Source organism: Oncorhynchus masou, chromosome 16 (genome assembly GCF_036934945.1).
Source record: "Oncorhynchus masou masou isolate Uvic2021 chromosome 16, UVic_Omas_1.1, whole genome shotgun sequence".
Lineage (NCBI taxonomy): Eukaryota > Metazoa > Chordata > Actinopteri > Salmoniformes > Salmonidae > Oncorhynchus > Oncorhynchus masou.
In genome coordinates, this window is record NC_088227.1 from 27,651,085 (window position 1) to 27,664,525 (window position 13,441).

Sequence of the window (13,441 nt, forward strand, 5' to 3'; positions counted from 1 at the left end):
GAGATTATCCTGTATTGTATTCCTGAAATAGAGACCACTAGTTGATCCTGTTTCAATCACACTCTGAAAATACCTAGCCCCTCAGTCACTGGCCTCTGGACTGCAGTTCATGGGGCTGCGGTGGAACACCATCTGTGAAATGACTTTAGACCGAGGGAGATCTGGAAAACCAGGTGAATGAATTCACTCTCTGATTAATGATACTGTAGTATGGTATCAATCAATTATAATCAGATCAATTGCCAGAGGGAATGCAGACACTCTTGAATTTGACTTCTTTCTTTTTTCCCAAACCAATCCCTCATCAACATTCCCTACCAACACATCTGTCTGATACTTTGAGACCGTAGCAGTGAAACAGTCACTTGCCCAGGGGCATCCATGAATTCCTATAGAATAACGCACATATTCCACCTGTAACACAGTTAACCCACGTTTATATCCCTCTCCCGTGCACTCTTTGACAGATGAAGTGGGGAAGGAGAGAAAGGGAGTGAGAATACCGAACCCTCTTCCATCTCATGGTCCCATACTGAGAAGGAAATGGGTGTCTGTGTTTTGTTCTGCAACTGCTTGTCACCTATTTCTGTAGGGGACGTTTTTCCCACTTCGGGACTGAGGGAAATGAGTAACTCCTTGCTCTTGGAAAACTGCCTTTGTTTTCAAGTGCCTTTTCATCTTTCTAGCTATAACTGGCACAGTTATAGCACACTGTGCAAATCATTTGGCTGTGTTCACTTTAATTCTGCCATCCTTCGGTGTGACATTGGATATGGAGCCACATTGCCAAAACATTATAAACCATTGGACAGATCAATGGTGAGTTAGATAAGATCAAGTTTGACAGTAACAATGTTGAAAAAGCTTAAAGTGAATAACTGCTGCTCTGGCTTCACTTACTTTAAAGAAGTTGGTCCATTTAATGAAATAACTGTCATCTAACTCACCTAAGGTGTCAGCCCCCTGAGGCGGAATAATGGTTGTTTTTAGAGGCCCGATAAAGAAAGGAGGAATTAGCTGAAGAGATGAAGAGAGGCGATGAGGCAGAGAAGGGAAAGAGAAGCCCCCAGTGAGCACGTCTCCTCTCATTCATCGGAGAGGAAAAGGAAAGAAACAGAAGAAGACATTTATTTTACAGCTGCTGGATAACAAGAAGAACAGGGAGTAGAGTCAGAGTGATCATCAACAGGTGAACATTATGCTCTGTTCAAAGAATGTTTAGGGTTTGATTCCCAGGTCCTCTTAGGCCCTTATTGTTCCTCTCTGATTGTTACATTTGTGGTTGCCATGGAAACCTCAAAGGAACAAATTAAGAGGCATCACTCTGAACTCTGTCAAGACAGTGTAAATATTTTAATAACTTTACCGATTTCCTCGCCGGAACATCGTCGAACATCATTATTGTGATCGCCAATGTTTAGAGGACTAAGATGTGTAACAATTGCTTCCAAAAACAATAAACTTGTCAAAGAAAGAGGCTGCTGCCAGACCTGTGGTTTGACTATATCAAAGAAACAGTTTGTAACCATACTTTAGGGCTTCTCCTGGCATGGACCAATCCAATGACGTACCAGAGTATTTATCTCAGAAGCTCATGATAATAACAATGAAGTAATAGAAAAACTGAGTAATTTGGCCCAAAACAAGTGCAGTGGAGGACTTTCCCTGAACAATTTTTGAATGGCGAGTAGCCTGACCTTGCCTGAGCCTTGATGACATTTTAGTTCTCAGTCTTTGGCTCATTGGGCTAACACAGAGTTGAGTCATTCTGATTGGCTAATGGCTCTTCATTTTTATGTACTGTGTCTGTCTGCAACTAAACTCATTACATTACATTCAATACAACATTAAAGCAGCTGTGAGTTCAAAGTAGTAGTGCGGGTAATTGGGCTCTGGATCGAATGGCTTCATGTGGGGAATGGGGTCTCACTGCCAGGATCGGTTCTGTGGTCATTTCAACGCTCCGGTTTTCAAACTGGATCATTTGGGGGATGTTTAAGGATACATCTTTCTCTTACTACCCCTTCTCATCCTCTCTCTTCCTCACCACCTTTCTCATCTCTGTCTCTCTCCGTCCCCCTCTCTCTCTTTCCTTCTCCCTCCTTGTCCATCTCTCACTCCATCATCCTCTCTCTCTTTGAACCATAGACTTGTAGCCTGGTTAACATCATTAGCCTCTTGCTATCTGTCAGCTCCCTGCATTGATTTATACCGCTCATTAAAGAGTCTTACATCTCTCTTTCTGATTAGCTAGGGGGGGGGGGATAACATTCCTCAAGATAAAAAGTACTAACCCCTTTGCAGCTGCTTGCATATAGGGCCAAAGATTGAAAATCACATCATGTTTTTAAAGAGTTCACTAAAGTAACCATCAAAGTAATGACTTTGAACAGGGGTGGCTCTGATCTCTGACTTGGCGGTAGAGGGGACGGCTAACTGCTCTGGGGTCTCATTAATCCAGCACAGTGTTTCAAACTGACTTCGTTGGTGATTTAACAAAGACACTAAAGTAAAGATCTACTGTATATGTGTCAAGATCACTTCATACATGTCTTTTAGATGTAAAATACAGATTCTGCTACGACAAGATCACAGTGAGGTTTAATGTAGCACCTGGGAGAGGCTATAAGGACACTGCTGACCTGCAAAACAACTAAACTAAATCTAAATCTAATCCTAACCTTAACTTTAATCTAATTTGAACAATTTCTGAAATTAAATGTTGGTTTGCAGGTCAGGAGTGTCTTTCTGTATAGCCTTTTCCGTAGCACCCAGGTTAAACCATGGTATTCATTACCCATAATCCTCATGTAGTTTATGGGCCAATAAAGAGTCTGTGTGTGTGTGTGTGTGTGTGTGTGTGTGTGTGTGTGTGTGTGTGTGTGTGTGTGTCTAAACGACCAATGTGAGTTTGATTGGCTTCAGACCCCACATATAGTCAGAGAGGAAAGTCATTATCAATCCTCCCCTCTCTTCTCCATTAAAACACTAAGTTAAGTGACTCCTCCCCTCTCTTCTCCATTAAAACACTAAGTTAAGTGACTCCTCCCCTCTCTTCTCCAATAAAACACTAAGTTAAGTGACTCCTCCCCTCTCTTCTCCATTAAAACACTAAGTTAAGTGACTCCTCCCCTCTCTTCTCCATTAAAACACTAAGTTAAGTGACTCCTCCCCTCTCTTCTCCGTTAAAACACTAAGTTAAGTGACTCCTCCCCTCTCTTCTCCGTTAAAACACTAAGTTAAGTGACTCCTCCCCTCTCTTCTCCGTTAAAACACTAAGTTAAGTGACTCCTCCCCTCTCTTCTCCATTAAAACACTAAGTTAAGTGACTCCTCCCCTCTCTTCTCCGTTAAAACTCTAAGTGACTCCTCCCCTCTCTTCTCCATTAAAACACTAAGTTAAGTGACTCCTCCCCTCTCTTCTCCGTTAAAACACTAAGTTAAGTGACTCCTCCCCTCTCTTCTCCGTTAAAACTCTAAGTTAAGTGACTCCTCCCCTCTCTTCTCCATTAAAACACTAAGTTAAGTGACTCCTCCCCTCTCTTCTCCATTAAAACACTAAGTTAACTGACTCCTCCCCTCTCTTCTCCGTTAAAAGACTAAGTTAAGTGACTCCTCCCCTCTCTTCTCCGTTAAAACACTAAGTGACTCCTCCCCTCTCTTCTCTGTTAAAACACTAAGTTAAGTGACTCCTCCCCTCTCTTCTCCGTTAAAACACTAAGTTAAGTGACTCCTCCCCTCTCTTCTCCATTAAAACACTAAGTTAAGTGACTCCTCCCCTCGCTTCTCTGTTAAAACACTAAGTTAAGTGACTCCTCCCCTCTCTTCTCCATTAAAACACTAAGTTAAGTGACTCCTCCCCTCTCTTCTCCATTAAAACACTAAGTTAACTGACTCCTCCCCTCTCTTCTCCGTTAAAAGACTAAGTTAAGTGACTCCTCCCCTCTCTTCTCCGTTAAAACACTAAGTGACTCCTCCCCTCTCTTCTCTGTTAAAACACTAAGTTAAGTGACTCCTCCCCTCTCTTCTCCGTTAAAACACTAAGTTAAGTGACTCCTCCCCTCTCTTCTCCATTAAAACACTAAGTTAAGTGACTCCTCCCCTCTCTTCTCCATTAAAACACTAAGTTAAGTGACTCCTCCCCTCTCTTCTCCATTAAAACACTAAGTTAAGTGACTCCTCCCCTCTCTTCTCCATTAAAACACTAAGTTAAGTGACTCCTCCCCTCGCTTCTCTGTTAAAACACTAAGTTAAGTGACTCCTCCCCTCTCTTCTCCATTAAAACACTAAGTTAAGTGACTCCTCCCCTCTCTTCTCCGTTAAAACACTAAGTTAAGTGACTCCTCCCCTCTCTTCTCCGTTAAAACTCTAAGTGACTCCTCCCCTCTCTTCTCCATTAAAACACTAAGTTAAATGACTCCTCCCATCTCTTCTCCATTAAAACACTAAGTTAAGTGACTCCTCCCCTCTCTTCTCCATTAAAACACTAAGTTAAGAGACTCCTCCCCTCTCTTCTCCATTAAAACACTAAGTTAAGTGACTCCTCCCCTCTCTTCTCCGTTAAAACACTAAGTTAAGTGACTCCTCCCCTCTCTTCTCCATTAAAACACTAAGTTAAGTAACTCCTCCCCTCTCTTCTCCGTTAAAACTCTAAGTTAAGTGACTCCTCCCATCTCTTCTCCATTAAAACACTAAGTTAAGTGACTCCTCCCCTCTCTTCTCCATTAAAACAATAAGTTAACTGACTCCTCCCCTCTCTTCTCCGTTAAAAGACTAAGTTAAGTGACTCCTCCCCTCTCTTCTCCGTTAAAACACTAAGTGACTCCTCCCCTCTCTTCTCTGTTAAAACACTCAGTTAAGTGACTCCTCCCCTCTCTTCTCCATTAAAACACTAAGTTAAGTGACTCCTCCCCTCGCTTCTCTGTTAAAACACTAAGTTAAGTGACTCCTCCCCTCTCTTCTCCATTAAAACACTAAGTTAAGTGACTCCTCCCCTCGCTTCTCCATTAAAACACTAAGTTCTAACTCTCCTCTAGTTTTCTATATTATTTTCATTTTCTTTCTATTATTATTCTATCTTGACTCATTGCTGCAAATCCCCAATGGGCTCGGGAGGCAAAGGTCGCGTCCTCCAAAACATAACCCACCAGCCTCCCAGGTGGCGCAGTGGTCACCAGAGACTCTGGGTTCGCGCCCAGGCTCTGTCGCAGCCGGCCGCGACTGGGAGGTCCGTGGGGTGACGCACAATTGGCCTAGTGTTGTTCGGGTTAGGGAGGGTTTGGCCGGTAGGGATGTCCTTGTCTCATCGCGCACCAGCGACTCCTGTGGTGGGCCGGGTTCAGTGCACGCTATCCAAGGTCACCAGGTGCACGGTGTTTCCTCCGATACATTGGTGCGGCTGGCTTCCGGGTTGGATGGGCGCTGTGTTAAGAAGCAGTGCGGCTTGGTTGCGTTGTGTTTCGGAGGACGCAAGGCTTTAGACCTTCGTCTCTCCCGAGCCCGTACGGGAGTTGTAGCGATGAGGCAAGATAGTAACTACTTACAAATGGAAACCACGAAATTGGGGAGAAAAGGGGGTTAAAAAAATAAAAACATAACCCACCAAACCGCGCTTCTTAACACCCGCCTGCTTAACCCCAGCCACACCAATGTGTCAGAGGAAACACGTTCAACTGACGACCAAGGTCAGCCTGCATGGCACCCAGCCCGCTACAACTAGTCGCTAGAGCGTGATGAGCCAAGTAAAGCCCCCCCCGGCCAAAAGCTTCACTAACCCGGACGACGCTGGGTCAATTGTGCGTCGCCCTGTGGGACTCCCGGTTGTGATACAGCCCGGGATCGAACCCAGGTCTGTAATGGTGCACTGCGATGCAGACTTTTTAATGGTAAGATGGAATGGAAGCAGCATTTCCACGGAAACCTAAGCTGAGGCTGAAGACTTCTCCAAAACCGCATGACATTAATAAATCTGGCAGGAAAAACATCTCCCCAGTCTCCCATCTTCCCTTACTCTGTCTGTCTGCTCCCCTCCTCTATCCCTCCTCTATCCATCCTCTATCCCTCCTCTATCCCTCCTCTATCCCTCCTCTATCCCTCCTCTATCCCTCTATCTCTTCCTCCTCTCCACTTTCTTTGTCCCACCCTCCTTCCTTGTTCACCCCCCCCTCCCTGCCTCCACTCTCCCTCTTTTCCTCACACCCTTCTCTTTTCTCTCCCCTCGCTTTCTTATTCTTGTATCCCCTATCCCTCATCTCTCAGTACTGTAACTAATGTGACTATATCTCAGGGGTGTTCAGGCCTCCAATTGGTCCAAGTCCAGCTGTCTTCTTCCCTTTCTGATTTAGCACTATGTCACTCTCTGTCCCTCTCTCTCATATCTCCTCAACACTGTACACAAACATGATCATGTGTCAGTGCACTGAGAGTGTCATTGAGCCATCACCCTGCACCTCCTCCCCTTCCCTCCCCTCTAAAAAACTTTAAATGAATCTGGCAGGGCGAGCCACTGCGAGCCTCAGCGGACCCTATGAGGACAATAGCCAGTTACCCCCACAGCTCCAGCTGTACTAGCGTGATGGGTTGATACGTGAGCCATACCTGTTCCAAGGAGCTGATATAATCCTTACACTCTTTAGAAAATAGGGTTCCCATAGAAGATCCCTTTTTGGTTCCGGTAGAACCCTTTTTGGTTCCCGGTAGAAATCTTTTGGGTTCCATGTAGAATCCTCTGTGGGAAGGGTTCTACCTGGAACCAAAAGGGTTCTACTGGGAACTGAAAGGGTTCTACATGAAAACAAAAAGGGTTCTTCAAAGGGTTTATGGAGACAGCTGAAGAACCCTTTTAGTTTCTAGATGGCACCTGGGGTCTGTGCTTCATAATTACCCAGGACTGAATGAGCTAAGAGCAAGAGTGAGGCGCTCAGTACCTCATCCAAACTTCCATAAAACAACAGACCTGAGTTGAGTCTATAATAATGGATATTATGTCATCTGTGGAATTCAGTAAATATTATGCCTCCAGTAGACAATCCCCAGGTCTTAAATTTCCTGTCATGAAATGTAGCCCTACGTTTGGAAAGTGAAGTGTTTTCCTCAGCCTGTTGTTTTTGGCTCCTGTTCGGTCGTGTGCTGCCTTGCGGCTTGGTCGGTCCCTCCATTCCAGAGCCTTTCGCCAAGGATACAAGACTAACCTTCAATGGCTAACTTAAGTCAGGGTTCTGATAAAGTACTGCAACAGAAATGTTGTTCCATAACACAACATGGGGCTAACAGTTAGTGTAGGCTTTTTTAGACATTTGGTCCCACTTTAATTGGATAGTGCCATACAGATGGTTTATAGAAGCTTAAACTATCAACAAACTATTATCAACTGCAGCTGTTTTGACATGCAATAGCTTGTGTAGAGCTAACCCAACCCTAAACCTAGCTTCATATCCACATCCCAGTTCAAACCCAACCCTAACCCAAATCTAACTTCATATCCACATCCCAGTTCAAACCCAACCCTAACCCTAACTTCATATCCACATCCCAGTTCAAACCCAACCCTAACCCTAGCTTCATATCCACATCCCAGTTCAAACCCAACCCAACCCTAACTTCATATCCACATCCCAGTTCAAACCCAACCCTAACCCTAACTTCATATCCACATCCCAGTTCAAACCCAACCCCAACCCTAGCTTCATATCCACATCCCAGTTCAAACCCAACCCAACCCTAACTTCATACCCATATCCCAGTTCAAACCCAACCCAACCCTAGCTTCATATCCACATCCCAGTTCAAACCCAACCTAACCCTAGCTTCATATCCACATCCCAGTTCAAACCCAACCCTAACTTCATATCCACATCCCAGTTCAAACCCAACCCCAACCCTAGCTTCATATCCACATCCCAGTTCAAACCCAACCCTAACCCTAACTTCATATCCACATCCCAGTTCAAACCCAACCCTAACCCTAACCCTAGCTTCATATCCACATCCCAGTTCAAACCTAACCCTAACCCAACCCTAGCTTCATATCCACATCCCAGTTCAAACCCAACCCCAACCCTAGCTTCATATCCACATCCCAGTTCAAACCTAACCCAACCCTAACTTCATATCCACATCCCAGTTCAAACCCAACCCCAACCCTAGCTTCATATCCACATCCCAGTTCAAACCCAACCCAACCCTAACTTCATATCCACATCCCAGTTCAAACCCAACCCTAACCCTAGCTTCATATCCACATCCCAGTTCAAACCCAACCCTAACCCTAACCCTAGCTTCATACCCACATCCAAGTTCAAACCCAACCCAACCCAACCCTAACTTCATACCCATATCCCAGTTCAAACCCAACCCAACCCTAGCTTCATATCCACATCCCAGTTCAAACCCAACCCTAACCCTAACTTCATACCCACATCCCAGTTCAAACCTAACCCTAACCCAACCCTAGCTTCATATCCACATCCCAGTTCAAACCCAACCCTAACCCTAGCTTCATATCCACATCCCAGTTCAAACCTAACCCAACCCTAGCTTCATATCCACATCCCAGTACAAACCTAACCCAACCCTAACTTCATACCCACATCCCAGTTCAAACCCAACCCAACCCTAGCTTCATATCCACATCCCGGTTCAATCTTAACCCTAGCCTCAACTCTCTCTCTCTCTCTCAATTCAATTTAAATTCAAATTCAATTCATTGGCATGGGAAATACATGTTTACATTGCCAAAGCATGTGAAATAGATAATAAACAATGACAAATTAACTGTAAACATTATACTTCCAAAAGTTCCAAAAGAATAAAGACATTTCAAATGTCATGTTATGTATATATACAGTGTTGTAATGATGTGCAAATAGTTCAAGTACAAAAGGGAAAATAAATAGCCATAAATACAGGTTGTATTTACAATGGTGTTTGTTCTTCACCGGCTGCCCTTTTCTTGTGGCAACAGGTCACAAATCTTGCTGCTCTGATTGCACACTGTGGTATTTCACTCTCTCTCTCACTGTCTCTCTCTCACACTTTCTACTGATTCCCATAGCGATGATTTAATCTCTGCAGAATGAGGGCTAACATTTTCCAGCCCAAACAGAGCATGACCTACTTATTCAAAATGACACACACACAAAAGCAGCAGCATGTAGAAAACAGTTCATGAACCTGTGTGTTTGTACCGTGGCCGCAAATTGTTGTAATTGATGTTTTTATAACCTTGTAATTTAGCATTGTTGTGTCCGTCACCCAAATATATGGAAATTGGGTCGCTCTTGATGAATATGGTGCAGCCAATATCCTTGTTTTTGTTTTTTAAAATTTCATGGTATTTGGGAGCTGGACTGAAAAAGATGGCTCAGTTTTATAATGTGAGATCCACGTGTGGAAAATGATTTAGGCCTGGACTTAATCAAGCCACCATGGCCTTTTGGCCCTCTTTAAATAAAGGATCTGCAGTGCTTGCACAGCATCCAGACCTTGACTTTCACTTAAATGCATGAAACATATTATAGAGGATATGACACAGACAGAAGAATCTCTCACATGTGCAGTTTTTGGTACCGCTGCATGGAACAATTGTATGGGCTATAATACATGGATATGAATGTGAGTCAATGAAGAAGAGAGGATAGTGCGGATGAATGTTAAGAAGATAGAAGTATTGAATTTCCTATCCTGTCGTTGCAACCTGCTGTTATCAGGGGTGTTACCTGAAATGGCACCCCCCTAATCCCTATACAATGCACTACTTTTATATCATATAGGGCAGAAAAGAGTGCCATTTAGGACACATCCTCTCTCTTTCAAAGCAATACAATCAGCTATGGTGTGCCTGTGGATCATACATCTATTAAGTTACTATTAAGTTACTTTGGCCTGTTGCATCAGTTACTTTGGTGGTGTTGTTGTCTTTATGACCAGCTGCTGTTTTTTACAGATTTACTCCCGTTTACGGCTGGGGTCTGCCCTATATATAGGCCTATAGGCGCGGGTTCTCTGCTAATTCCCCTACACGGGTTCTCTGCTAATTCCCCTGCAGGGTTTTCTTGGTCTTTCTCCTGCAGAATGTAAGAGTATGGTGGTGGGCTGCCACTATGTTGAAACATTAACTTTGGAGTTCCTTAGCGGAGTTACTCCATCATATTGTGCTGTTTTTTGTTTTCTGCTTGGATATGAAACCTGCTAGGTAAAATCGCAGTTGGCGTAAAACAAAACAAAAACAACACATATATCAAATCCATTACCTGGTTGCTGTTTTTTTGTCTGCCATTTATCCCTCACTGGGTTCCTATTCCTCCAAGCGGGTCAAGACATAGCTCTCCCAGGGCGTCGGACCCCTGCTCCGTGGCCTTGGTGGCTTGGCTGAGCTTATGGCTTCCCTTTGTGACAGGTGTGATGGTGACATCCTCTTGGGGATCCACATGCCTCGTGTATGCAGTGCCTGAGTTTGAGCCATACTGGATGCCTGTTTTGTGTGGTGTTCTTAGAACTCCTGCACCTGGCGCGATTGGAGGCCATGCGCAAGTGTGTCGACCAGGCTGGGGCTCAGGCTGGGGACGAGCTCCCTCCCTCATGAGTGGTGCGGCAGCGAGCTGTTAGTCCCTCTACTGGGCCCAGCACCCCTCCAAGGAAGCGTGGCCAGAGCCACCGCAGGCAGAACCCATCTGCTGCCAGTCCTGGACGGAGGCATGAGTCGGCCCTCTGGGACCACCTTGAATGGAGGGTGCATGCCCTGCGTCGGGAGGTTAATAACTTTGATGGCAATGACAGCTGTTCCCTGTTGGCCAGTGATAGGCTGTTCCTGGGGGACGATGCTGGCACTGTTCCCCACGTGAGTGGGGCTACCAGGCTGGAGAGGCTATGAGAGGCCTACTCACTTGGGTAGCCACTGCACTGGACATCAACTGGTGGACAACAAGTGAGGACTCTCCATCTGTCCCCATCTCTGCTGAGTTCCGAGAGGCCTATATGGGTCCCTCAGCTCTCTTGACCAACACAGCCATGCTGCTGCAGGCCTACCTGCAGACTCTGTTTTCCTGGCTGCAGGAGGGCACGTAGGAGCTCCTCCGGGCCATGGTGCAGGTGGTTACCTCCTGGCACCATGTCCGGCTGGCCCAATCCCGTCTGCCAGCTGCTCTCCAGATCACATTTGCCCATCACCCAAGGGCTGACGTTGGCCCAGGGGTGGATGACATTCTAGAGCAGACCGATAACGTTCGTGGGGACCCTGAGACGGTTCATCCCACCTCCTCAGGCACTGGGTCTAAGGCAGATAGACCGTCGCCATTGCACCTGAACGACGGTGGGGTCCCTCTATTGCCCCATCACCTCGTGCTAAGGGATGACAGAGGGGAGAGGCACAATGTGAGGTGAAGCAACAGCCTGTCTTTGTAGAGGTACTGGGTAATATATCCCTCACCGGGTTCCTATTCCTCCAATCGGGTCACGACATAAGCTCTCCCAGGGACCCCTGTCCGTGGCCTTGTTGACTTGGCTGAGCTTATGGCTTCCCTTTGTGACAGGTGTGATGGTGTCAACTGTCACCACCACAGGGACGTGTCTGGGGGACCCATGCGCTCGGGACACCAGAGGAGAGGCGGGCCCCTGACACACCCTTACCCGGCCTTGGCCGCTTCGCCCGGGCTCAAAGGGCAAAGTGGGAGGAGTGTGTGGAGTCCCCATGGGTGTTGCCCTCAATGTTCGAGGGGTACTGACTCCAATTCTGGTGCTGGCCTCCTTCCTTCAGGGGCCTTTGTGTCATCATGGTGGTCGACCCCCTGAAGAAAACCCTGCGGCTGGAGATTTCCACACTCCTGGACAAGGGTGTCTTTCTCAGGAAGAATGGCTAGGTGGGTTCTACTCCACTCATTTTGTTCTCCCAGAAAGAGACGGAGGGTTCCGACCGATTCTGGACCTCCGGAACCTCAATGGGTACTTGAAGGTACTGAGGTTCCACATGCTGTCCCCTGCCCACGTGTTGCAGGCCGTGTCCAGGGACCAGTGGTTTGTGACACTGGACCTGATGGATGTGTACTTCCATGTTCCTGTTCACTCCAGCTCATTGGCAGCACCTCCGATTCGCTTTCAAATTCATGGTTCTTCCCTTTGGCCTCTCCTTGGCACCCCGCACTTTCACAAAGTGCATGGATGCTGTCCTGGTACTTCTCACGTCTGGAGGATTGGTGATCCTCAATTACCTGGACGATTGGCTGATTGTGCCCTGACCAGGACCCAGGTCCTGTCAGACAGAGACGTGCTCCTGACCCACATCAGTGGGCTGGGCATTACTGTAAATGACAAGAGTCGTCTGACGCCCACCCAGAGCTGCGAGCTGTAATGCTGGCCCTGCAGTTTTTCCTTCCACATCTGAAGGGAGACATGTCCTGGTGAGAAAGGACAACACCACAGTGGTGGCTTACATCAACCATCAGGGTGGACTGAGGTGCCACCACTCCATATTATGGCACGGGAGCTCCTTCTCTGGGCTGAGGGACGTCCTAGCGTCTCTACACGCAGCGCACATACCTGGCATCCTTAATGTGGCAGCGGATATGCTCTCGATGGAGGGCCTGCCACCTTAGGACTGGAGCCTACATCCCCAGGTGGTGCAGCACCTGTGGGACAAGTTCGGGAGGGTGCAGGTGGATCTGTTTGCCTCCCTGGACAATGCACACTGCCCCCTGTGGTACTCCATGTCGGAGCTGGGCTTGGATGCTCTGGCCCACAATTGGCCAGGGCTGGAGCTTACGCTTTCCCCCTTTTCCCCTGATCCAGGCTGTGCTGGACATGACCAGGATGGCAGAGCATCGTCTGCTTCTGGTAGCCCCATACTGGACCAGACAACACTGGTTCAGCCTTCTTCTGGCCCTTTTGCCTTGGACACCTTGGCAACTTCCCCTGAGACCGGACTTGCTGTCTCAGGTCGGGGGAACTCTGTGGCATCCGAGGCTGCACCGCCTCAGTCTGTGGGCTGGCTTGACCACTGAACAGTACCGATGGTCCATGTTAGGACTACAGGAGGGTGTAATGAACACCATGCAGTGTGCAAGGGCGCTGGTTATACCCGCGGCATACCTGTAGTTCTGCTCTTGGTGCACTGGTATTGAGATTGTGCCCGAGTCATGCGGGGTGCAGTATGTCCTCCAATACCTGCAGTCTCGCTTGGATGAGGGCTTGGCAGCCTCTACACTGAGAGGGTATTTGGCCGCTATATCTGCCTGCCATGCCGGGTGGATGGACAGGCCAGTGGGGCGCCATCCCCTGGTCTCCAGGTTTATGAAGGGGGTTCGTCGCCTGTGTCCAGTTAGGACCCACTCAATGACGAGCTGGGGTCTGAATATGGTCTTGGTAGCTTTGGCAAAGCTCGCCTTTAGAACAGTTGGAGTCTGTCTCCCTGAAACACCTCTCTATGAAGGTGGTTTTCTTGGTAGCGATTT

At 47.1% G+C, this 13,441-nt stretch overlaps 1 pseudogene; it reads left to right on the forward strand.

Moving 5' to 3' along the window:
* Nucleotides 1–11,685: 11,685 nt before the first annotated feature.
* On the forward strand, nucleotides 11,686–13,085 carry LOC135557297 (uncharacterized; annotated as a pseudogene).
* Nucleotides 13,086–13,441: the final 356 nt, after the last annotated feature.